At 38.5% G+C, this 24146-nt stretch overlaps 1 protein-coding gene across 19 annotated transcripts in view; it reads right to left on the reverse strand.

The window, feature by feature from the left end:
• MBNL1 (muscleblind like splicing regulator 1) overlaps positions 1 to 23881 on the reverse strand; it is a 203010-nt gene extending 179129 nt beyond the window's left edge. For 10 of the 19 annotated variants that reach the window (XM_019796523.2, XM_019796522.2, XM_019796521.2 and 7 more), the window contains exon 1: positions 967 to 1100. The gene's annotated coding sequence lies outside the window, so the exon portion shown is untranslated. Of the gene's footprint in view, positions 1 to 966; positions 1888 to 10204; positions 10439 to 23739 lie in introns of those variants that run through there. The other 9 variants (XM_034664385.1, XM_034664413.1, XM_034664449.1 and 6 more) reach the window with 8 other exon arrangements.
• Between the last annotated feature and the right edge of the window lie 265 nt (positions 23882 to 24146).

The raw sequence follows: 24146 nt of genomic DNA on the forward strand, positions 1-24146 counted from the left end.
GGGCAAGCATAAGCTCCACCATATACCTGCTCGTGTTACAGGCTCTGGAATCAAAGTATTCTCACATGACACATTACTACCAATAACAGATTCCGGCTCCGTTCAAAAAAAAAAAAAAAGTGCGGGGGGGGGGGGGGCACATATTTTGTCCTGCTTTTGTCTAAAAACCAGAACCCAAGTACTAACTACTTTTCATTCTTTTTAACCTTTCATGAAAGCAATTCAGTCAACCAACTGCAGCTCCACCCAGAGAGCGTCTATACTTACTTTTCTTACAGTTTTTGAGTGACGCACTACAAAACGATGAAAAAAAAAAAAAAAAAAGAAAGAAAAGAGGAGCCCTCTCATGCAGGGCGTCTTCCGCCCTGTAAACTTGGCAAAAGGCAAACTGGACTGAAATACAGCACTCTCCATATAAGGAAGCCCAGCTAAACATGTCATGCGTAATTTATGGGTAGCAGGCAGAGAATTAACCTTTGCGTGCACATATTTGGCCCAGATGAAAACCGGGCTGGATGGCAGCCCCGGGGACAGGGATGTGGGATCTCTTGGGAGAAACCGTGGCTCGCGTCTGACGGACTCGCATCTTCTCCTGACGAAGGTCATTAAGTTGTAAGTACACTTCCACGCACCTGTTTCTTTCATTTCCCCCCTCTTTCTCTTCCTTTCTTTCTCTTTCTGTCTAGGCTGCCAAACTGGAAGCTGGCTGCGCTCTGACAGTGTCCGCAGCGCCCAGGGAAGGGCGGCTCGGAGCTGGGCTGCAGCGGCAACCTCCCGCTCTCCCTCCGGCTCGAGATGGTGTGCGATAGGGAACCATCCACCGCGGCGAGCCGGCCCCTGCTGCTAGAAGACGCAGCCGGCCCAAGCTCCTCTCACTTCCTCCTTCAGCCATGTACAGCCCCCAAAGAGTACAAACAATGCAGAGCAGCAGAGCAGCGCAAGGAAACTGTGAAAATGGAAACTTACCTCTCACATTTTTTTTCAGAGGCAGCCCGACTGCCGACCGAGTGCCCAAGGCATTGTGGGAGTCATGATTCCAAGAGGCCCGCGATTTAAAATTGAACTTGTCAGTTCCCGGTCACGGGAGCATTGTGAGCGCCACAACTCATTCAGCTGCAGTGAAAAGACTGTTGCATGTCGCTGTGCAGCCTCTTATCGCCGAGGTCTGGTTTCCGCTGCTGCTGCGCGGCCCCTCCCCCGCCAGCCCAGCCCCACCAGGAAGCCCGGGGCGGACTCGTCGAGCTCCCGGACGCACGCGGCGGCGAAAAAACGCTCTTCAACTTTCCGCCGCCCTGCCGCCCTCGCCCGGGCCGCACTGGCGCCCCTCAACCGAACAAAGTCCGCAAGGGGTGGTCGTTGCCGCTCGCGGGCCGGCGCCGAGAGCACAAGGAAACCGGAGCCGGCGCTGGCGAGGTGCATCCCCGCAGCCAACCGGTGGTATCTTCCATCTTACACGTTCAACATTATAACAGCCGAGCTATAGTGCAAATGGGACGCACCCCTACTACTTTCTGCTTCTTCCGACCAGCCGGGCAGACACATAGCTTCGTTTTTTAAAGAGGCCGGCGGATAGGGTTGTTATAAGGAAGCCGGCAAGGTTAGCTTGAAGGTGAGAATCAGATCGGCATAAAACGGTTAAGGATCTGATGGGGCTGCTGCCTTAAAATGCACCACACAGTTTTTGAACCTGGATGGCTCACAGGCGGGAAAAACATCTGCAAGACTGCCAGTGTGTCTCTTCCTCAAGTAACAGGGTGTCCACAGTTTTGCAGTTTCTTAGTAAAACTGATTGTCACACAAGCACAAAAACTCCCATTCCAGCTTCCAATCTAGCTTGTAAATAATATCTAGAATGTAAATTCCCCTTTCTTCCCGACTCTGCATTACATGATTTATAGGAAGCAGAGACCCTTCTCTGAAAATAAAATATCATTTTCTGAAATACTGGAATATTCCAAGGTAAATAAGTTACATTATTGTTGGAGCAAAACAAACCACAGCCCCAAATCATAATTCATTGGGTGTTATAAGATGCGACTTGGCTTCACTTTGAATGGAAAGAATTCTGGACTAACGTGATGTGATAATGTTTTGGAGATTTGGGGACAGAATGTCCTTTGAATTTAAGAAATTTTGAGAACTTGTTCAATAATGATTCTAATTTAAAACATTGGTTCCATGTCTTGGACACAATTTGGAATGAAATGGTAGATATGGTGCCATGTTCGTCCTACAACTTTGTTAGGTTGTATTAAAGAGGGTGGGGCTGGCTTAAGGAGGAAAAGGGAAAACATCGTGAAAGGTGCTAAAGTTCAGGAATAAGCCCAGAGGCGTTAATAACAGACTTGAGTTTTGACCCTTGGCTAGATCCACAAAACAGTTAATATTGTGCACTGCTCCCTTCCATAACTAACTAATTAATTAATTAAATGGCCCTACTTCTCAGTGCTAATCATTGAAAAGTACCCAAGTGAACACACGGTTTAAGCAAATTAAAAAGGAAACTGACACTTTCTCAGAAAACAGGAATGGGCATTCTCTATCTGCCAATTAGTAGCTATGAGGAACTCCTTTTTTCCTAATTCAGCATTCATTTCAACAACTACATCGAATGCCTGCTATGCCAGAGATACAAAAATGGATAACACAGTCCCTACCCTCTAGGATAATACTTCTACTGGGGAAGAGACAAATAAACCAATTAACTCTGCCTGAGGGCTACGTGTTGGCAAGCCAAAGGGGGCCTGAGGAGAGTTAGGGAAGGTTTCCTGGAGGAGTTCCTTTCAACAGGTGCCTTGAAAGGTGTATAGCAATTAACAAGATGGAAAGAGAGTTGAGTCTGGTCAAATGGAGAAAAGAGCATGGCAAATACAACGGACCTGTCAGCTTTCCTGTTAGAAGCGAGGGAAGAATAAGTGTAGGGGAGTGGCAGGAGATGAGCTAAAAGTAGATCTGTTTTAATCCAAGGAGCCTCAGCTTTACTCTGAAAACCATGATGAACTGGAAGAGTTGACACAGCAAGGGTAGGAGTTTGGACTTGTATTTCAGAAAGATCCTGTGGCAGCAGCTTGAGGGTGAATGGGAGTGTGGGGTGGCGGCCCATAGAAGAAGGGTGAATGGGTGTGGACAGACTGGAAAAATGACTCATGTAGGGAATGAGGAAGGGAGGAACCTTGGGTGGCTCCCAAATCCCTGGCTTAGCCTACTGGATTGTTTGCTACTTGACTTTTAATGTCTTCAATTTGCCTTTCATTCTCCATGACAACGGACCCTGACTTCTGAGCTGGGCCACCTATGTGTCTGCTAGTAGTGTGGCACACTCGCCGGCTTCCACGCAACTCTCAGAATGTCCAATGAACCCCTAAGGCCTAATCCCCATTGTAGGAATTTATTTTCGATTGTTCTCACACCCTTGTAGACTTCCAAGTTGGAACTTTGGTGTTCTTTTTTCCTTGTGGGTGAGAAAGTTGCTGTTTGGAGCAACGTGGTGAAAAGCAAGACTTTGAACCTGTGTGTGGTGCAAGAGGGGAAATTATTTTTCCACTTCAGCCCTGGAGGAGGGGGAAGTTCTGGGAACAAAAGAGAAATTGAAACTGAGACAGATTTTCTGCTCCACCGAACAGAATACAAAGAAATACAAGAAAGACCCTTGGATATTAGAAAGAGTAAAATAAACATCCTCGTAAATGACAAAAGAAGAAGGAAAAATGTTATTTTACATTAGATAAAAGAAAAAGGGATGGTTAAGAAAAACTCCTATAAAATAATGGTCAATCTAGGATTCAAAAATGAACCAAAATAAATTGTGATATAAAACTAGTTTGCCACAGATTTAGCTTCCTTTTCTTATTATTGATAATACTATAATATGCGTAATGACATTGAAAATGTTGAAGCAATGTAACAAACACCAGATCATATGTTAAAAATATTAAATCATGTTGCCAGCTTCCAGCTACCAGTAGCATTCTAACCGCATTTTAAATTATGGAAATTATTAAAAAATCATTAGTAATAAAAAGTAAACAGTTTCCCATTTAGAATACCACTGATATTCCCTCAGTGCCAGGAAAGCATGAGCAGTATGGTTTCTTTTGCTTCTGCGAAGTGTACTTATAGTTCACAGGCTCATGAGTGAGTAGATCCCTAAGTACAAAAAGAGGGTTATTTGTGGTGGAGAGGGAAATTACAGAAAACAATTTCAGATGAAATAAAACTACATTTTCAGATAAAGGAAAGAATGTTCACTGCAGGTTCCTGAAATATTTCAGACCATTCAAGTCTTAATTATACCAATGAATCCCAATAGAAATGCAGTTAAGGAGTATGGTTTTTAGAGATAATATCAACTATCTGGTTTACCAATACTACAGATATAGGAAATGGTAGCATATATCTCTTTCACTCAACTGGGAGTCTTTAAGGCACCTGTTGAAGTGTGTGAGTGTGTATATAACTTGTATCTTCCTTGTCCTACAAACCATATTTATAGCTCAATAAGTTCTCACTGCCTCTCAAATATAATTTGGCTTTCCTGGCAAAACAAACAAACAAACAAACTCAATAAAAATATCCCAAGAAGGTATGCTTTTTAAAAGTCAAAATATGAAAAGGTCTTGAATCACTGATCTAGGAATGCTGTTTTTATTATACCAGGATAAAAATAATCCATTGCAAGATAGTGCCAAAACAGACACAAATGTAGATTTTTTGCTTTCTAGTCCATGTTTAAATATGTATGGTTGAGAGAAGAAGCTTCTGGAAGGCAGAGAACAGTTGGATACGTTTTTGTATGGAGAATGCAAAAGAGATACATTAAATGTACCTCTGTCTAATTTCACAGTGGAGGAGGGAGGCACTCTTCTATAGCCTGGATTCAAACTTGTTTACGTATCTGAATAAATATAACGATAGAGTCACATGATTTTAGTTTACCTACGAGGACCTTATATATTTCACACACCAAGTTTTTATAATCATACCCAGTATTTAAATATAAATAATTTATATTTATTATATATTATGTGTGTGTATATATATAGTATGCTATATAATACAATATGCTATATAATACAATGCCTTGTATGCATAATTTTTGTGCCACTTAATGTGTAAATCACTTGTATGAAAATATTATATAAAATCAACATATTTGTTGATTCATCTTAAAATGTTTATAAAGACTAAAACTGAGTTGCAAATATTAATTTGATTTGGACATATCATAATTAAGCAATTTTACCTAAAAGTTTAATATAAACCTTCAATATAATTATTTTGGCATCTGGCAATAGGGCAATATAAAACATACATTCCAGAATTAAAAGTTTAGAACCACAGAATTTTAGTTGGGAATGGAGCGTTACAGACCATCTGGCCCTTTTCCTTTGTTAGACCAGAGAACATTGTATAAGTAAATTGGCACCGTGACAGAGCAGAACTGGCATCAATGTCTTCTGACTCTCTCAGGCCATTTATTGTCATTGTTTTTCTTAAAAACACTGGGGGGCAACAAGAAGCTCTAACACAGACATAAAGGTTCCCCAAGTTTAATGTAAAGAAGGGCCACACTAGATTTTCAGTATACTTCTTTGTTCCTCTATTTTTTCTTTCCTTTTTTCTTCTTTTCTTCTTCCCACTTTTTCCATTTTTCCTTCCTTCCTTCTATCAGAAAATACTTTTCACATAATTCCTCTGTTCCATATTTCACAAATGTTTATGGAGCATCCTCTGTGCTAAGTCCTGTTCTGGGTACTACAGTTTGAGATAGGAGCACAATCCAATCACTTCCCTCAAGGAATTTACAGGCTGCTAGGGGGAGCTAGGCACTAAACAAGGAAAGCATAAATAAAAAGAAACAGGTAAACACGAGAAGCAATTTCGGATGGAGGTAAGTGTGAGAAATAAGAGAAGGCAGGTTAGCGGGACTAGGGAGGGAAGGTGTGTGTTCAACAGCATGGTCAAGGATTGAGGTGGTCCAAGATCAGCAGAGTCCTCAAGGAAAGGCAGAACATCTGCGGAAAGACCATTCAAAGCAGTAGGAACTGCAGGTCTAGAGCCTGGAATCCCGATTTCACACTAAGGCTAGACGTCCAATGGTGAATAAAAACAAACAGGACACCTAACTTCAAGGAGCTTACAGTCAAGTGGGAAAAACAATGAATCCTCATCAAATTAATCACACTCAAAATTCAGGAGACCTGTGGTCTGTGGGAACTATCCAAGTGTTTGGTTGTATTAGGAGTGGGGATGGAGGTGGGGGATGGCCCGTGATCCAGATTTGGTTTTCACAGATATAACTAGAGTACTCTCTTGACCGCTAGCGTGGGGGCTGATGGTCCAGTCCCAGAACAGACTGCAGGGGGTGCACCAAAAAGAGTGGCCTCTGCCAGGAGGGCGGAGGGCAGCAAATAGCTGAAGGCCAGCAGAAAGCCCTTAGCTGTGAGATACAGTGCACAATTCGAATCTTACATTTGAGAGCTGAAGAGAATCTGTAAGGAGACAGACTCCAAGCCTTGAGGAAAGTGAGATTTATGGTCTCGAAGTCAACACAATAAAGAAAATTCAAAATTACTGAAAAGAGAATATTTTTATAAAAATCAGCAATGATTCCAATTCCCAGAGATAGTCACTGGTCATACTACAGTTTATATCTTTCCAGGCTTTTCTCAACACATTTTTTACATAGCTGACGTTGTACTATACATGCAATTTTGTGTTCTGTTTTCTTTCCCACTTAATCTCATAGTATAACTTTAGAAAACAAATGACATCTCTCATGTCATTCATTTGAACCTTCATTTATTGCATGAGGTTATGGGGACTGGACAATTGACCCTTGACCAAACCTCGCAGTTAACGAGGGGTCAAGACTCCTGCCCCACAGTGTAGTGTTTCACAACCTGTATCACAGATCCTGAATTAATGTGTCTAATATGTAATATATTAACACTCTACCTGGGATATACACATGTTTTTTAATAAGAACTGTCACTAAGGAAAAGAAAATATACAATAATGGTGTTTTAATAAATAAAGCAGTTATAAAAATAAATATGAACCGGGGAGCCAGAAAGCCAAAGTGGACATATTACCTATGTATGTTTATTGTGTATAATTACACGTAATATTATGAAATGCTTTCTACCATTTGATAAAATTGTGTGTTTTGGCTTAGCCCAGAATCCCCTGTAATCTTTTAAAAATAGTATCTAATAGGTCTTATAGTGTAAATGTTATAGTATAACTATTTTATGTACTGTAATGCAAACATTTCTACCTATTTACTCTGTCCGTGTAGAATAAAAGTATCTGAAAATATGGCCATTGGTTCCTAAAGGCAAACAAATTTCTGAAAATGCCAATAGCAAGGTTGATATTACCTTTCCTGAATGTCTATTTTATCTCTCTACTCATTTCATATTTGGAGTTCTTTCTTTGGGCGTCTGTGATCATCTGTGTCCCTCTCTTTTCTCATTCCATTGTTGGGTTCTCTCTGAATCTTGTCAGCCCCGCTTATTCCTTGTTCCTCTCTCTGTTTCCTAAAATTACCTTTAGGCCATTTCTCAACAGGTGTCCTAAAGGACTTTTGAGAAAGTTGCATTGATAAATGGTGGGAGAGTCATATACACGTTTTTCTCTTTTTTCCCTCTTTGCCTTGTCCAATAGTGTGGACACTGAGCAGTACAGTCATAAATTAATTCTAGTATCTTAACGGAGGCCTCAGTACCCTGGCTATTGCTTCTTAATTCATTTAACAAATATTTATTGGGCACGGATTATATGCCAAGAGTTGTGCTTGGCTCCGGGGATACGGAAATTATTAAGATTTCTTCAAGGTACTCACAGTCTAGTTTAGCTGGTGGGGTGGGGGTGGGAGGGCAGATGTGGAAAAAAACCTCACTCTTTTGGGAAAAAGTGTAGCAATGAAACATTCAATTAAATTCAATAAACCCTGAGTGTTCACCATGTGCCAGGCAGATGGTAAGGAGGCTAGGGCCGTGCCAGGCCTTGTTCCTCACAGACTCCCAAGCAGCTGGCAAAGGGTAAAAATAAAATTACCTGGCACGTGTGAAGTGCTTCACGGCAGAAAGACAGTCAGAAAAGTCATAAAGGGCCACGAGACGGTCAAGCAACTTGATCATAGGAACACTCTTTACAAATCACTGCCCTAGCAATGTGAGAAGAAAGTTTGTTTTCCTTATTTTTTATGCTGCGATTAGCCTACTTAGCGCCAAGACTCATTCCCAGACAGCAGGCTTCCTCACCTCACCCTGGGTGAATCCCAGGCCGGCCTTGCAATGCTCTCCTTGCTTCCCCCAGGCCTTCGACAACAAATCCTCAACTAGGTGATAGGAGATTATCTGATTAAAGTCATTCACACTAAGGTGAGGTTGAGGCTTAATCCTTTGAAAGTGATTACTTCGACAAAAGATAGTTGGTTAGCCCTAAGGAACCGCTAACTGGCAGAGCTTGGAGGGCTCTGGGGAAGGGCCGCTCCTTCCCATCCTCCCAGACGCCCACACCCACCTTTATTTCCTTCCCTTTCTGTTTCCTCTCCAGAGATTACGGAAGGGAAACTGGGGAATTCAGGAATGTGAGGCGACTCGAGCGCACAAAATCGCTTTGCGCTCTCCCAAGAGGCGAATGAGGTGGTATTTATGAGCCCAGGCTAGAAATGGGGAGACCGAAAGGGCAGTGGTTCCTGACTTTGGCTTCACTTTGGATCCACAGAGTGCAATCCAGACCCATCAAATCAGAATTTCTGGGAGTGGCACACAAGCATCAGTATTTTTTTCTTTTTTATCTTCCTCAGATGGCTCCAATGTGCAGCCCAGGTGTCTTCCCACCGAGCTAGAGTTCAGGAAATGAAATTACCCAGAATCAGCGGCGATCCAATGACCTGGTCCACTTTCTCCCTTTGGCAAGTAAGGTCTATTTGGCTCCAAAGAAACAGTGTTCTCTGCAGGAAACTCTGTCTCAAATAGACTTAGGTATGCGTAAACCCGGGCACATATGCACCTAGAAATGTGGGAATTAGGACCAGTTGTCTGGAGCTAAGGCGGTAGTGAACCTTTGTCATGCACCTGCGGGGACATGGTGCTTCTTAGGCAACCTAAACATGTTTCACTTTATACCAGATAAGCCTCAGTGGTCTGTGGGCTTAAAAACAAGCTAGATACAGTCAAGCCCACACAGAGGATAATCCTACATATTCTATAATGCTTAGGTTGCTGTTTATTTATAATTCCATATCCTGTCTCTTTCTAAGAAATTGTGATCACGAGTGCCCCTTGAGAATGCCAGTAGGGTCTCTGAGAGATCGAAATCATCTTAGGCCACTTCCTTTTGGATTTATTTGTATCAAACTATAGAATGTGTGTGCGTGTGTATTACATAAAAGTGTGTCTGTGTACACATGTGTATATGTGTGTGCGTGTGTATAAAACTACATGATATAATAAAAAACATTAAAAACTTTCTTAGAAATAAAAAGTCTTACAAATTCTTACATACTTTATGAATTCGTTCAACAAAGTAACGTGGTTAAATCATAAATACAAATACATTAATAGGACATTTCTCATTCGAATCTCATTTGCAGGTAACGTTAGAAGTCTTAATTTATGGTCTTTGTGAATGTGCCATAGGTCCCAATGGCTGCACCTGGGTGGCTCTGAATGCCCATATTTTCTGCCGCAGGCTTAGCAATGAGTAACTGCCGACAAGACCTGATCCCATTGAGCCTTCCCAGTACTGAATGTATTTTTAGACAACGTTGAACATTCTTTTCCCTTTTCAAACTTTTTCTGGCTGTCGGTTACCAGCTCACCAGTAACTTGCATTTTCACTGTCTTTTTGCTGTCAACTTTCCTTTCCAGTTGACGAATAGTCACTAAGCACCTGGCATAATGCCAGCCTGTCCTAGAATCTGAGATGATAGAAGGAGCAAAACTAGACCTCAAGGCTCTTGAAATATACAGTCCAGCCCGCTATAGATACGAAATAATAAATAATTATAATCAATTAAGTAAACAATATAAATGTGCAATGTGTAGTGACAGAGAACAAGAGTGTGAACAGGTGAATCTAAATTCAAAAGATAGACAATTATTATTATCTTTATGATCTCTCTTTTTTTGTCCCACACAATTCAAATGTCTAGAATTACAGCCACGTGAAAGCCATCACAGACAGTACTTACAATATACGTCTCCAGTGCCGGAATTCCTTTTAATTTGTAAGACAGAATTCTATTACTGGTTGAATGAAATAGTCACTTTATTTCTGTCAAGATGCAGGTTGTCCACCACACAGGCTCCCGAGGGCAAGGTTTGGGGAAATCTGTGACTGATCACTGCTACGTCACCCTTGCTGTGTGTTCTCTGGTGTTTACTTTCATTCATTTCTTGGGTTTAATCTTTAAAGGTTATGACATCTACAAGACAAAGCGAGCTTCTCTGTCATACCTTCAGAGAGTATAGCATGTCAGCTTTTGAATTAACATATGAAAATCCAATTGTATCGTCTTTTGTTTTGTCAAAGTTAAAGGCTCTTTTTAAATCTTTGTTTCTGGATGTATAATTATTATTTTTTTCTGTTCCTGAATATAATAGGTAATATGTGCTTTTAAAAACATAGTGTATCAAGTGCCTTTAATAGGAGTTTATTAGTTCTGTTCGGGTGCTATTGTAAAGATGTTTATGCATGATTATTCTAGACTAGCAATAGAGCAGTAGTCTATAACTCCTACCCACATGCTTACTCCCATGCACAGTGTAACTTCCTTCTATAGCTTTAAGACTCCCACGTTCCTACAAAAGCACTTTCCTACCTGTCATTTAGTCATCACAATTAAATAAAGAAAAAGTTAACTGTTTAAAAGAAGCTGGCCACTCTGGGCCTCTCTTTTCATGATGTCATTCTTCTCTGAAGATAGCCTAAATTATAGGCCTAGCCAGAACAGTTTTTCCTCTTGTGAAGACTTTAAAGTCTGTTTATTCTTACAACATTCTGGTAGGTCTGTCTTGGAAGAAACTGTAAATAGTTTGTCAGGGTCCCTAAATACCAAGAACTCTATGTGGGCCTTGGGAGGTGTTAACTTTGTTAGATTAGACTTGAACTTGTGGAAAAGGGCATATTTGGCACCAAACATCCAACTTATATGAGACAGCCAAAATTAATTATTAAGAAAAAGGAGTACGTGGATGACACTTGGTACAACACTATATATTTTCCTTATTGTGACGGAAGAAGCCAGCTGAAGTAAATCTATTTCATTTATGACTAAATTCCCACGTGACTCGAGAGAAAACACTGTCTCCTTTGGGGTTCCTGGCAATAGGTATACACGTGCCAAATACGACACATGGGCCAGCTTCCACCGGCAAGAGTCATGGCTGCTACAACCTTGTCCTTCTGCCTGTGTTGTTGGCTCCTCTTGGAAATAGCACAGCCACCTCTCCCCGACCAAACTGGCTCAATGGCTTGTATATGCACCACACTTCTTAGAAGATCAGGTTAAAAACTAAGAGGCTGTTATTTCCGAGGCTGCTGCTCTGCCTCAGCTCCTATGAAATAAAGACAGTCTTTGGAGTCTCTTATCAGGCAAAAATTTCTAAACAATCTCTCCAACTCGCAGTTTCCTGCTAACATAAAATACCTACCTCATAGAATTGTGATAATGAATGATTTCACAGGAATTAACCTAACATAGGTCAGGCCTTTGACAAATTACAGCTATTATAATTATTTAAAATTATGGATTTAAAAATATAGAATATTTAAAAAAAACAAGCTCATGTGAAACTTCAGATCTCTTCAAAATATGAGGATTAAAATCAAATTACAATTTTAAGAAATTTACAGCTATTGTTTCTAAGATAAAAGGCAGATCCTCTTACAGGTTTTGAATGGACAGCTAGGATGTAATTAAAAGGGAATCCAAGAAATTCCTGGAATGATCAACAGGCACGTTAGAAACCTCACTCTTAATTGACCAGAACACAGCTTTCTTTTGTCCAACTTTCTCCCCATACTTTACAAGAAAAAACATGGGAAGGACAAGCCAAGCCAAGTAAAAGGCATCTATCACTTTAAAAAAGTATATAGTGTACAGTTGCATAGAAACCACTTCCTTTGGAGCCATATGCGACTTTTTTTTTTTTAATGCAGTCAGTCAGAGCTGTTGCCACAGGATAAAAATTTAGTTGTCTACTTGCTTCTTTTAAGTAACACAAGTCAAGAGATTGTTCTAGGCATAGATTCCCTTTCTTTAAGCTTTTACTCCTACCTCCCTGAAAAATGTATCTCTCGATTTCATCAGAACAAACACCCTCAGAGCTCTAAGTGGAGAAAATAATGATTATGTGTTGCTAAGTACTATTTAGTAACAAAGGCTTGGGCCACAGGAACGGTGACATCACCCACAGAAAGAGGAACATTTACACTTTTGAAAGAGATTCTTTTCCAACGTGATGGGTCACCAACCAGAGGAACAAACCAAATAAGGCAGGAGGAGAGGACGCCTGGCCCTGTAGAAGGCATCTTCAGCATCCAGTTCTGGAGTCCTGCCCCAAACCCACATGCTCTTTCTACGCTCCCCTCCTGAATCTAGTTCCTGTCAACAAATGTGTGCTCTTCTTCCTGTAGAAAACCTGCTACTCCTATACTTCAGGATATTTGCTTCTTAGTGGATCTGTCCACCTGCAGTAAGCAGCAGGTCAGGAAGCAGCTTCCTATTTCAGGTGTGTTCTCTAAATTGTCACACATTGCACATATCCATGCATTTACATGAGCATGCACTCGGAAGCCACACGCCATCTCACACTTTGCAATAATCCAATGACACGGTGAGTCATCATACCCACATGTCTGCATGATACAATGGACTGCATCACTTAAACAGCACGTAAGTCGTCTGTACTCTTCCACACTTCCCAATACCAGTAACATAATGATTTTCTATTTGGGCGTTGTCAGGAACACTCAAAAGTCAGCCTGCGGCTCCTACAATGTCGTGTTTGCCTGCCTTGAGGAAACTACAATTGTGTTCCACCCCACCCCACCCGTTGTCATCCTTCTAGCCACACTCCAAGGCCACTGGTACTTCTTTTTTTTTTTTGGTCACTGTCAGCTCTTAATCCAAATCGGAAATAGAAGCAGCCACACTAGTTGTCATTAACTTCTCAAGTATATGGGGATGCCGTTTGTTCTTGTCCCTAATAGCTATTAGGTTTGTTTAAATAATAATAATAAGAAGAAGAATGAGGAGGAGGAAGAAGGAGAAGAAAAATAAGAGGAAGGAGGAAGAGGAGAAGGAGGAGAAGAAGAACAACAAGAAGGACAAGAACAAGAAGGACAAGAACAAGAAGGACAAGAACAATAAGAAGTCCTTTTTAGTAAGATATTCTACATTCCCTTCCCAAATCACACTCAGCCTCCCAACTTCCCCCACAAAACTTATGTCCATCTAATTCTGGGATTTAAAAGGTAATAACTGGATGATTTAGATCTCTTGGGATAATACAAATGAATCAGAGGAAATTTATAATTACTCTGAAAATGCAGTGTAAGTAACTGCTACTTATAATAGGAACAGGTTGATGCTGGAACAGTCCCTACCATCATTGGCGTTGGGATTTGAGAAAAATAAATAAGAGAACATCTGTTGTCTCCAGAGACTGGAAAACAGCCTTTTCTCTAGTCTTATCTACTTCATATCCATGCAGAAACTAAGGTCTCTTATGACCCCATTACCAGACATCAGGCTACCTATTTTCAATGGTGGTAATAAAGGTCAGTTATTCCACAGCAATTTTGCTGAAAAATCTTAAATTGACTAATTTAAATAATATTTAAGCCTTTTTTGCTTTTATCAAACCTGCACCTATTATAAAAATGGGAAGGCAAGAAAATGTAGTTAACTTCTGAAGGTAAACTTTTCTTACTTGAAATTTATCTTAATATAATAATTTATCACCTGAGAAAGCTTTTGACCTATGTAGTAATTCCTGCTTCTCTTCAAGCAACAGCTTTTCCTAGTCCGTGTTAAGCACAGATAATGAATGGGTCATCCATTGCACCCGGTTCTCCAGGACATACACGTGCCTTGCGAATATTTGCTCACAGTGTACAACTCCTTGCCTTGGCCTACAATCTCAGTAACCTGGCCCACTGTCAACCCCAACTCCCTAGCTTCATCTCCTACTACCCTCTGAGACCTGGACTTTTTCTCTCTGCTTCTCAGATACGCCAATCTCACTCCTGCCTCTGCACTTGCCCATCCCTCCTCCCAGGGCCTCTGCGTGGCACACTCAAACTTCTCATCAATCAGGTCTTAGCTTACATATTTCCCTTTCAGAGAGGCCACCTTGGGAGGCCAGGGAGGTAAAGAAGCTTCCCTTCTCTGTTTCTCTATCCTTTTACTTTGCTGAATTGTCTTCATGCTGCTGTCTGTCATCATCTGAAATTACCTTTTCAAAAATTTGTTTACTGGCTTACTCATTGTCTTTCCCCACTAGACTGGAGTTCAGCTCCTTCAGGGTAGAAACCTGGTCTTGGTCACTATTTTCCCAGCATCTAGATGGGTGCTTAATGCATAATGCTTGATATATGAATGCATGAATAGATGCACTTCAAAATGGAAACAGAGACTTCCCACAAGCATTAAAATCCTCTCTTCACATAGCCCACTTCTTGAGAAGAACCACAAAGGCAGGGTCACCAAATACCTCCTCTGGCATAGAATAGAATAGGGAAAAAGAAAAAAGAAAAGAAAAGAAAAGAAAAGAAAAGAAAAGAAAAGAAAAGAAAAGAAAAGAAAAGAAACATGGCTCAATGTTAAATGCATGTAATATGAAAATGTTTTTCCAGTTCTTTGACAATTTTCTGAATTTTTTTGAAAATGTATTATCCCAATCCTTTTCCACTTGATGAAAACTTTGATCATTTAACCTTAATGCTGCCTCTTCCAGGGAGCCTTGGTATCACTGCACCAAGAAGTATAACTCTCAAGTATTTTAATGTCTCAGGTGGCACCTTACATTTTTTATATTGTGGCTGAAAATTCATGTATTCTGAGATTTTTCCTAGTAGAGTATAAGATTTTGGAGGGGCTGCTCCATATAATATATACATTTCTGACTATTTAAACCGAAGTTTTGCCTACCTTGTTTCTCAATGTAAGTAATGATAAAGATCCATTTTAGAGACAGACATGCCAGGATCAGTTTTGTGACCATTATCAAACTAACTCTCTCTGAACCTTTTTTTCCTTTAGTCTGTAAAATAGTAATAATGGTACTTATTTCACAAAGTCAGTGAGGGTGTTAAATATGTTAATCATGTGAAGCGCCTAATATACAATGGTATTTTAAAACTGGTACTCTAACCTGGTACTAAAAATGATATGCAATGGTACTAAAAACTAGTACTAAAAAATATAATAGTAAAGCTATTATTATTAATGTGATCATCATCATCATTATCATCATCATCATCTAGGACCTAATAATCTCAAGAACCAAGTCCTATGTTTATAACCTTAAACTTGATCTGTCGGATACACACACAAAACAACCCAAACAGTTTTCCTAGAATAGCTTTAAAATCCACTTCAAGATGAAAAATAGAACCAGGAAATAATTACAAAACAATATGTGAAATATATGCATAGCCATGAGGCCAGCACAGGCAGATGGTTAATCAGGAAAGAATTCTGGAAGGAGGTTGCTCTTCCATCTGGCTTGAGGGAAGCAATGAACCCTAACTGGCAAGGAAGGGTGGGCACATGTTTTTCTTGGTGGTGAGGGCAGAGGCAGAACAAGTGCAAAGGCAGTGGGGCAGCAATGCAGAGCGATTGCCCCCAGGATTCTAAGAGATTAGTGGCACCCACTGTGAACCCGTCCCTTTTTAGCTCAGTGGACAGAGCCAATACACAAAGAAGAGAACTTCTCGGTCTATTTGTTGTCTCCAGGGACCACTTCTTTTGTTTCAGTTCCTTTCTCTCCGTGTTAACAGAAGGATCGATCCCACCTGACAATTGCATGGCAGCTCAGAACACCACCATAACCATGGACTCCTCCACACGACCTTGGGTGATAGTGGTTATTTTTATCACATTTGTTTTATTTGTATGTGAGACTCAGAACTGTTGAGGCCTTGTGCTTACTCATCATTTGAGTACCTAGTATGTTCCATGCATTTTCCTAGACACTGAGGATGTAACATGAACAAAACAGACCAAACCCTGCCCTCATAGAACTTACATTTTAGTGGGAGGAACAGACAATGAGTAATTAAACAAAGAAATAAAGATAAAAATTTAATGTAGCATGAAGTGTTATCAAGAACACTAAAATGAGATAAAAGGATAGAGAGTGACTGGTTTAGGGACATGGTAATAAAATATGTAGTTGGTCATGGAAGACATCCTTTAGGAGGAACATTCAAACATTTGAATAAAGAAGGGTTGTGTCACAGTAATGTGTGGGAAGAATATACCAGGAAAAGAGAGGGAAGAGCATGTGCAAAGTTTCTGAGTCAGGGATGAGCTTAGGATGCCCTAGGGCAAAATAAGGAGTGGAGCCAGAGCATAGTGAAGGAAGGGATGAGAGGTAGGGTATGAGAGCAGAGATGTAGGTAGAGCACAAGACATATAAGCAACAGAGAGGAATTTGGTTTTTTTCACAATTAAAACAGGAAACCACTAAAGAATTTTGAGCAGGGAGTCACATGATTTGATTTCTATTTTAAAATGTCATGCTGGCAGGAATGTAAGAGTTGAAAAAGAGGGATTTTTTAATAGGCTACAAGAAGAACAGAGATGTCCAGAACAGAGATGATAGTGTCTTACACTGAACTCAAGATGGTGGAAAGGGTGAACCTGGTCAATGCTGGGATGTATTTTGGAAACAGAATTGACAGGCTTGCCAATAAATAGGATGCAGGTGAGGGAAAGAAAGAAACTAGTGATGCTTTTGACCTGGATAACTAGGTGTAAGGTGGTGTCATTTACTAACCAAAGAAGACTAGGCATGGAGCAGAGAAGGGTGGGCAATGAGGGGCTTTCTTTTGGACATGTTAAACTTTAAGATGCCTTTTAACATCTGAGGTTTAATAATCACTTTGAGGCAAGAGTCCAGAAGTTGGCAAACAGTTAAGGGCGTATATATATATATTTTTTAACTTACAGTTATGGGGCTAGATATCTGGAGAGAGAAGAGAAGTAACCATCCAAGATTCACAGTCAGTAAGTGACAGAATGGAAACTGAAGATGAATCTTCACACTGACCCACTTTCTCTTCCTACCACAAATATCAGGATATGTTCATCATTATGAGTACTGGAGTAGAATATGGGGGAGTGCTGGGGCCAGGAACATTCTAGAATCACTTATAGAAAAGGGTGAGAATTTTTCCAATACTTATGGACTACACAAATTCATGGTTGCTTCTTTCCTTATCTATTTTTTCTGTAAATATGATGATTCATGTACATTTAACTTTTAAAAATCTACTCTGGAATAATAAATTCATAAGGTTGACCAGATACCACTGATAACCTACTTTCTTTTCTAAAATTGCCACTTTTTGGAATATCCAGGAGGATGATTATCTTCAGACTAAATGTAGATTGAACAGAATTTAAATATAAAGATAAAAGTTTAACCAATAACTCAAACAGGTATTTCTGAATTGTATCATAACATTTGAATTAGGACCATCAGGTTTGTTTAACAGACGTGGCTGGGACAAGTAGCACTTAATCTCCATGGCTTGGAAAAAAATTAAAAGCCAATCAATTAAAAAATAAAACTAAACCAATAAGAATGCAAAGGGAAAAAATTCTAAAACTGGAAACAAACAGAAACGAATGAACCTAATTATATTTCAAATGAATACTATGATAACCCTACATGGAGAGAAAGAAAAAGAGGGCGGGATGGAGGGAAGAGGGAAGGAAGGAAGAAAGGAATTCATCCAAGTAACCAACAAACACAATATTTGGTGGGCTATGGTGTGTAGGGGAAGAAGTGCACACAGACCCTGAATTCTTTTTCTGTAGGTTTGTTTATTGTAGTGGTTTGGGTAAAGTAATTCAGAAATTATTTTAGATGTTTTATAGAAAAAAGTGAATGAGTAAGCATGTTGATGTTAAGATCCAAGGCTCACACTATGGAAGAAGGAGCACACAAATACGGCATAGGTGAAGGCAAAAAAGAACCTTCTGGGGATGAATTGGAATTGAAGATATCGGATGAACTCATGACGTCCAAACCATACGTGTATGGATATAAGTGTTTTTATGAATGCACACATATGTATCTGGGAATGCGTATTTGTATGTTTGTGTCTGTATATGTGTATTTGCATTAATATATTTTTGCTGAAAGGGTCAACAAACAAAAACACTCCAGTGGCAGTGAGTCTACCTAACCCAGATCTTGGTGTCTCATACCATTCCCCATTCCCCATCAAAAGAAATGAGACATGGGGTGCCTGGGTGGCTCAGTCAGTTAAGTGGCAGTTAAGTGGCAACTTCTGATTTCAGCTTAGGTCATGATCTCAGGGATCTCAGGGTTGTGGGATCGAACCTGGTGTCAGGCTCTGGCTCAGGGTTGTGGGATCGAACCCCATGTCAGGGAGTCTACTTGAGATTCTCTCCCTCTTCCTCCTCCCCTCCCTTGCTCTCTTTCTCTATCTCTTTCAAATAAATAAATAAATAAATAAATAAATAAATCTGAAAGAAAGAAAGAAAGAAAGAAAAAGAAAGAAAGAAAGAAGAAAAAAGTGAATGATTCTGGGTTTGGGATGGAAGAGGTACCAGATTAGCCTAGAAATCTTTTAATGCCAGAAAGTGTTCACTAACTTGATGGAGGCATGCCTCAGGGACATAGAAGCCAGAAAGAAGCGGCTTCATTATTCAAATGTGGACAATTTGAGCACTATAATAATTAAGGCAGTAAGGAATTATAAACCATTGGAAAGACAGAAATTCATGACTTAATATCAGTAACAGATATACAAATCGTGATTAAATACAGGAGAGAAGGGAGTTCTTTTGCTTGCATTAGAATGCAAAAGACTGACTGAAATATGCAGGGAGTGCTGGAGATGGAGAGTCATGATTTTACTACGATAATGCATTACAGTAAAGACTGCATCGGAAGAGAACATCAGTTCATATGAAACCCAAAGGGAAGTTTTTCACGAGGAGTTGCCATTATAAAATGGAGAAATGAGGCAACACCTTGACATGGCAACCTAAATTAGCATTACCAATGGGGCAGAGATGAGCATCCCGGGCTCTAGGAAGGATAGCGTGAGAGGATACATCACCTATGCAGACTTTGAGCAAAAAATACATAACCACAATCTCACCACGAGGAAATGTCAGACAAATGCAAAATGAGGAACACTCTGTTAAAAAGAAAAGAAGAAGAGTTGATGGATAGACTTTAAAGTTTTCAATTTTATAAAAAAACAAAGAAATTAGGTGGAAATGTTCCAGATTAAGGGAGGCTAAAGGGACACGGCAACAAAATGTAACACATGACTCCAAACTGGGTCCTTTACTGGGGGGGGGGGGGNGCTTTTCTGGGGGGGGGGGGGGTATTATAAAGGATATTATTAGATAAATAGCAAAATTGGAATATGGGCAAATATTAGATAAAACTATTGTATCGATGTAAATTTATCAAGTAGGTATTGTAACCATTACATAAGAGACTACCTCTATTTTTGGCAATTACAAGCTGAAGCCAAGGGTCATGTTTTTTATAACTTACCCTCAAGTGGTTGAGAAAGAAAAAAACTGGAGATAGAAAGATACAGAAAGAGAAAGAATAAAAGCAAATTATAGAGCAAATAGAGCAAAATATTAAGATTAGGCAAATCTGGGTAAGGGTATATAGGTATTCATTATACTATTTTTATTTTGACAACTCTTTCGAGCTTGAAATTATTTGTTAATAAAAATTTTTTTAAATAGATGAAGTTTAATAAGTATTTCTATTGAGCATTTAGGAAACTCCAATGTCATTAGCTATGATTTTTACTGAGAAGGTAGCCTAATTGCCTAGAGAATGTTCCTGCCTCTTCTCTAAGTCAGATCTGTTCACCAACACAGGAAAAGCATAAAAGCATTCTGCTTAGATTTTTTTCTTATGCAAAGTGAAAATAAACCGAACTGAGGTATGCTTAAAGAAAAATGCTGCTAATTTTTTTTTTCAGAATCAGAACTGTGGTGAATTTTTCATGATCATATTACTATTTGTGTTGGTTTCCAAAGTGAAAAGAATTTTTAAGACTGTGATAACCACCAAACACTGAAAAAACGGAGAACTTACATGAAATATCTGTAAAGTAGAATAATAATGAGCTGTAACATTTTATACTAGCTCGTGGAGTAAAACCAGTAGGCTAAGTTCATTTCTGATTTACTTTCCATGGTTCCAATATGAATTAATTATTGTAATGCCATTTTTCTTTCAATTTGGATATAAACTATATACATTTGCTATTTTCCTTAGTAATACTGAAAAATGAAGACCCATTTTTGTACACATATAATGAAAAGACAAATCTGGAAAGTATTTAGAAAATATCAAATCTAAGTGCCTAATTTTAGTTCATATAAAATAATAAAAATATCAATGATGTTAGGGAAGTATTGGAAATAATTATACTCAAACAGCAAATAATTTACATTTTAAAGATTTAAAAATTAGGGGCGCCTGGGTGGCACAGCAGTTAAGCATCTGCCTTCGGCTCAGGGCGTGATCCCGGCGTTCTGGGATCGAGCCCCACGTCAGGCTCCTCCGCCATGAGCCTGCTTCTTCCTCTCCCACTCCCCCTGCTTGTGTTCCCTCTCTCGCTGGCTGTCTCTATCACTGTCAAATAAATAAATAAAATCTTAAAAAAAAAAAAAAAGCATTTAAAGATTTAAAAATTAAACAGTGTTTTTATTTTCTGGAGTACACTGCATAAAATGTATCTTTTTAAATGAAAATATTTGGAAATGTAAAAGAACTTGCCTTTATTCTTTATATTTGCAGAAATTATTTCCTGTATGAAAATGAGATACATATTCTCTGTTACAGAGCAAATGTACTTCCAAAGCACATATTTTTGTGAATGAAAACAATAATTTTCCCATTGAACAAATATTTTTATTAATAGAATAAATATAAATATGTTACGTGTGGCACTTATTTGGAAGTCATGTCCACTAAAAATAAATAGAAAGTCAATGTTTGTAAGTGGACCCAAATTTGCATTAAAAAGGTTGGAAGAGGCACATTATCCAGATTTAGAGGATTTTTGTTTCCGAATTCAAAACACACCATCCCTCTTAGTTTGCATCCAAACCCTAATCTCTCTTTCAGGCAACAAACTCTGCTTTTGCAAATGAGAAAATGGCCGAAAGAAGGGGAAACCAAACAAACAAGTGTTTCAATGTCTCACAAGTTCTTTTGGAAGTCCAGCTATTTATGTTAAGAACAAATAGCATCATTGTTTCAAAGTGAAATTATTATTTGAGAAGTAATGTCTTTCCCAAGGTGGGATAGAGCCCTCTAGAAGCAGGTCATTCTCTTGCACAGGTGGGTGGCTTTAGAAAGGTCACACTGTGAAGGAAAGGGCAGACACCCACTAAACTGTGAGGTTCGTTGGATCAACCCTGGATTTCAACAATCTGACAGATGCCCAGCAAGATTATGCACACATCACATAGTCAACCACGTCTTAAGACAGAAAATTTCACAGTGCTATAGCAGTCACCCAGTTTCAACTTATATTGAATAAAAATTTGTCTTAGTGTGTCTCATGGATGTAATCTTAATGAAACAGATGTGTATCTATAGTTCAAAAGTAAAAATTCGTATGCCTGTAATAAAGTATTTACAATATTCTATCTAATTTCACTTCAAAAATCTGGATTTGGGGGTGGATTCTAAATGCTTTTTCTTATTACACTATGTGAAAGAAAAGAGTAAGCAATGCATCTTGCTCTTCTCCCACGAATGGTAAGCTCACCCCCTTTAACAATTCGTATGACTCAAGGACACTCAATCAGGTAGCGCTAGATTTTTTCTGTAAATATGACTCTGCCGTAGAACAAATCCTAAATTTATTTTCCATAATCTAGAACTAGACTGTTCATTCAAAGACTTTAATAGTTCACAACAACCACAACCACAACAACAACACATTCTCGCCTTCTTTGGCCTTCATTTGCCATTCTGAATTACAGTGTTGATCAATTTAGATTGTAATTTCCCTGGGCTACGTTTTTTCTTCATTGTTATTAGTTATTCAGTGTAATACCACACTATGTATGACAAACACACAGCACTTGATAGTTTATATCAAAATACCTCATCCTTAAAATTCTGCACATTTAAAAATACTTCCATCATTTTTTTCTTAAAGAGGGACGTTATAGTGATGTTGTTGCAAAGAACAATAATCAAGGTCTGGTGTGTTTAATTAGCGTGTGATACATAGAGATGAACACACACAATTTTAATGGATTCCTCACAACTATCAACTTAATTTTAAAATTTGGATCTGGTAAAGAATGTCAAACTTGAGTCAACAGTTCATTGCCTGAATTTATAGCACTAACAATCTGTTATTCTTCTTTCTGTAATCAAAAGACAGCTCCCGTCATAGCACATTGCATGAAAACAATTTTTTAAAAACACCCTATTTTCCAGGTAATGTAATAGAACCAGTGTGACGGCATTGTTTAGCCAAACTGATTAAAATTAAGTCCATTAATTTATGGAACAATGCAGACTTTCTTTTTCAGAAGCCATGTGATTATTCTAATTAAAAAAACAAACCAAATTAAGTAAGCATACAAATATATTATTTGCTTAAAAAAAGATTTTAAAATTGCTGTATGATAACTACAATTCTATTAAATAGTTAATATGTATATACAATACTCTAGCTAGGCACAAATAAAAAGAATTCTGCTGGATTTAGATACTTTAGAATTGCCTAATGAAATTAGTTTCAGCTTAGTTTGATTCCCAATTATGAATCCAAATGGTCTTATATTTCTTGCTCCAGTTTTGGGCATTACAACTGCAAATTAATCTTAAACATAAATTTCTAAAATTTGATTTACTTACCTTATTTACATTTTTAAATACGACTATCTACACTACAAATTGCTTTTTCGAAAGTATTTAAATATCATCACAATGTGATGATATGAAAAATAATACTGAAATGTAACACTTTAAATAATACTATATATTTTCACAGTAGGTAGAAACAAATGCAAGAATATCTTTTTTTTCCGGAAAATGTCCAACTAGTAATATGCAAAATTAATAAACAAATATAGGTAGAATAACTTAACAAATGTTAGGAATTTACTGGAGCTAGGGGAAGAAAAAGTTTTCAAAATTTATATTAATGCAAAAGTTCTTTCAGCACTAAATTGTGTATAAAATTATGAAAAAAATAATTTTTTTACTTTTCAGTTAAAATAATTTGGAGATCAATAAGAACTTTAAAATTTTCCAGCTTTTTAAAAGGTTGTGCATGAGGTCGAAATGGTAAGCTTACTAAACTTCTTCATTTAAAATATTGAGTACTTACTTGAAAATTATCAGATCTTTCTAATCTATTTTATAATCCAACCAACATTTAAGTTGTTTTTCCACAAACAGTAATCCAAATAATAAAATGAAAAATAGCAAGTGAACACTTTCTTCTTACCGCAATATCTTATTTTCAGTTGCTTGTTAAGCTGTTTAAATAGTTGAGTTAACCAGCATCATCTCAAAGGGCTCTGACTCCACTCAGCTCACTTTAGTCAATTTTTTTTTCTGCAAAAGGACACTCTACCAAAAGAGGAAGTTGTGAAACACCAGAGTCATTTTGCTTTATAAATTCTGTGGAGAATAGAAAATTCTTCACAAACCTTACGTTTAGAATCATGGTGACAGGCTACAATTTGTGCGTATATACATATATAATTAACGTATACACAAATTTATATGTGTAAGCAAGTTTTCAAAAAGTTAAGTTATTGAAATCTATACTTGGTTATGCAAAGCTCATTTACATAAGGAAACATCTCCTCTGTAGCCAAAAGATAATCATAGAAAAACAAAATACCGCTC

This window comes from Ailuropoda melanoleuca, chromosome 1, assembly GCF_002007445.2.
Source record: "Ailuropoda melanoleuca isolate Jingjing chromosome 1, ASM200744v2, whole genome shotgun sequence".
NCBI classification, from domain to species: Eukaryota; Metazoa; Chordata; class Mammalia; order Carnivora; family Ursidae; genus Ailuropoda; species Ailuropoda melanoleuca.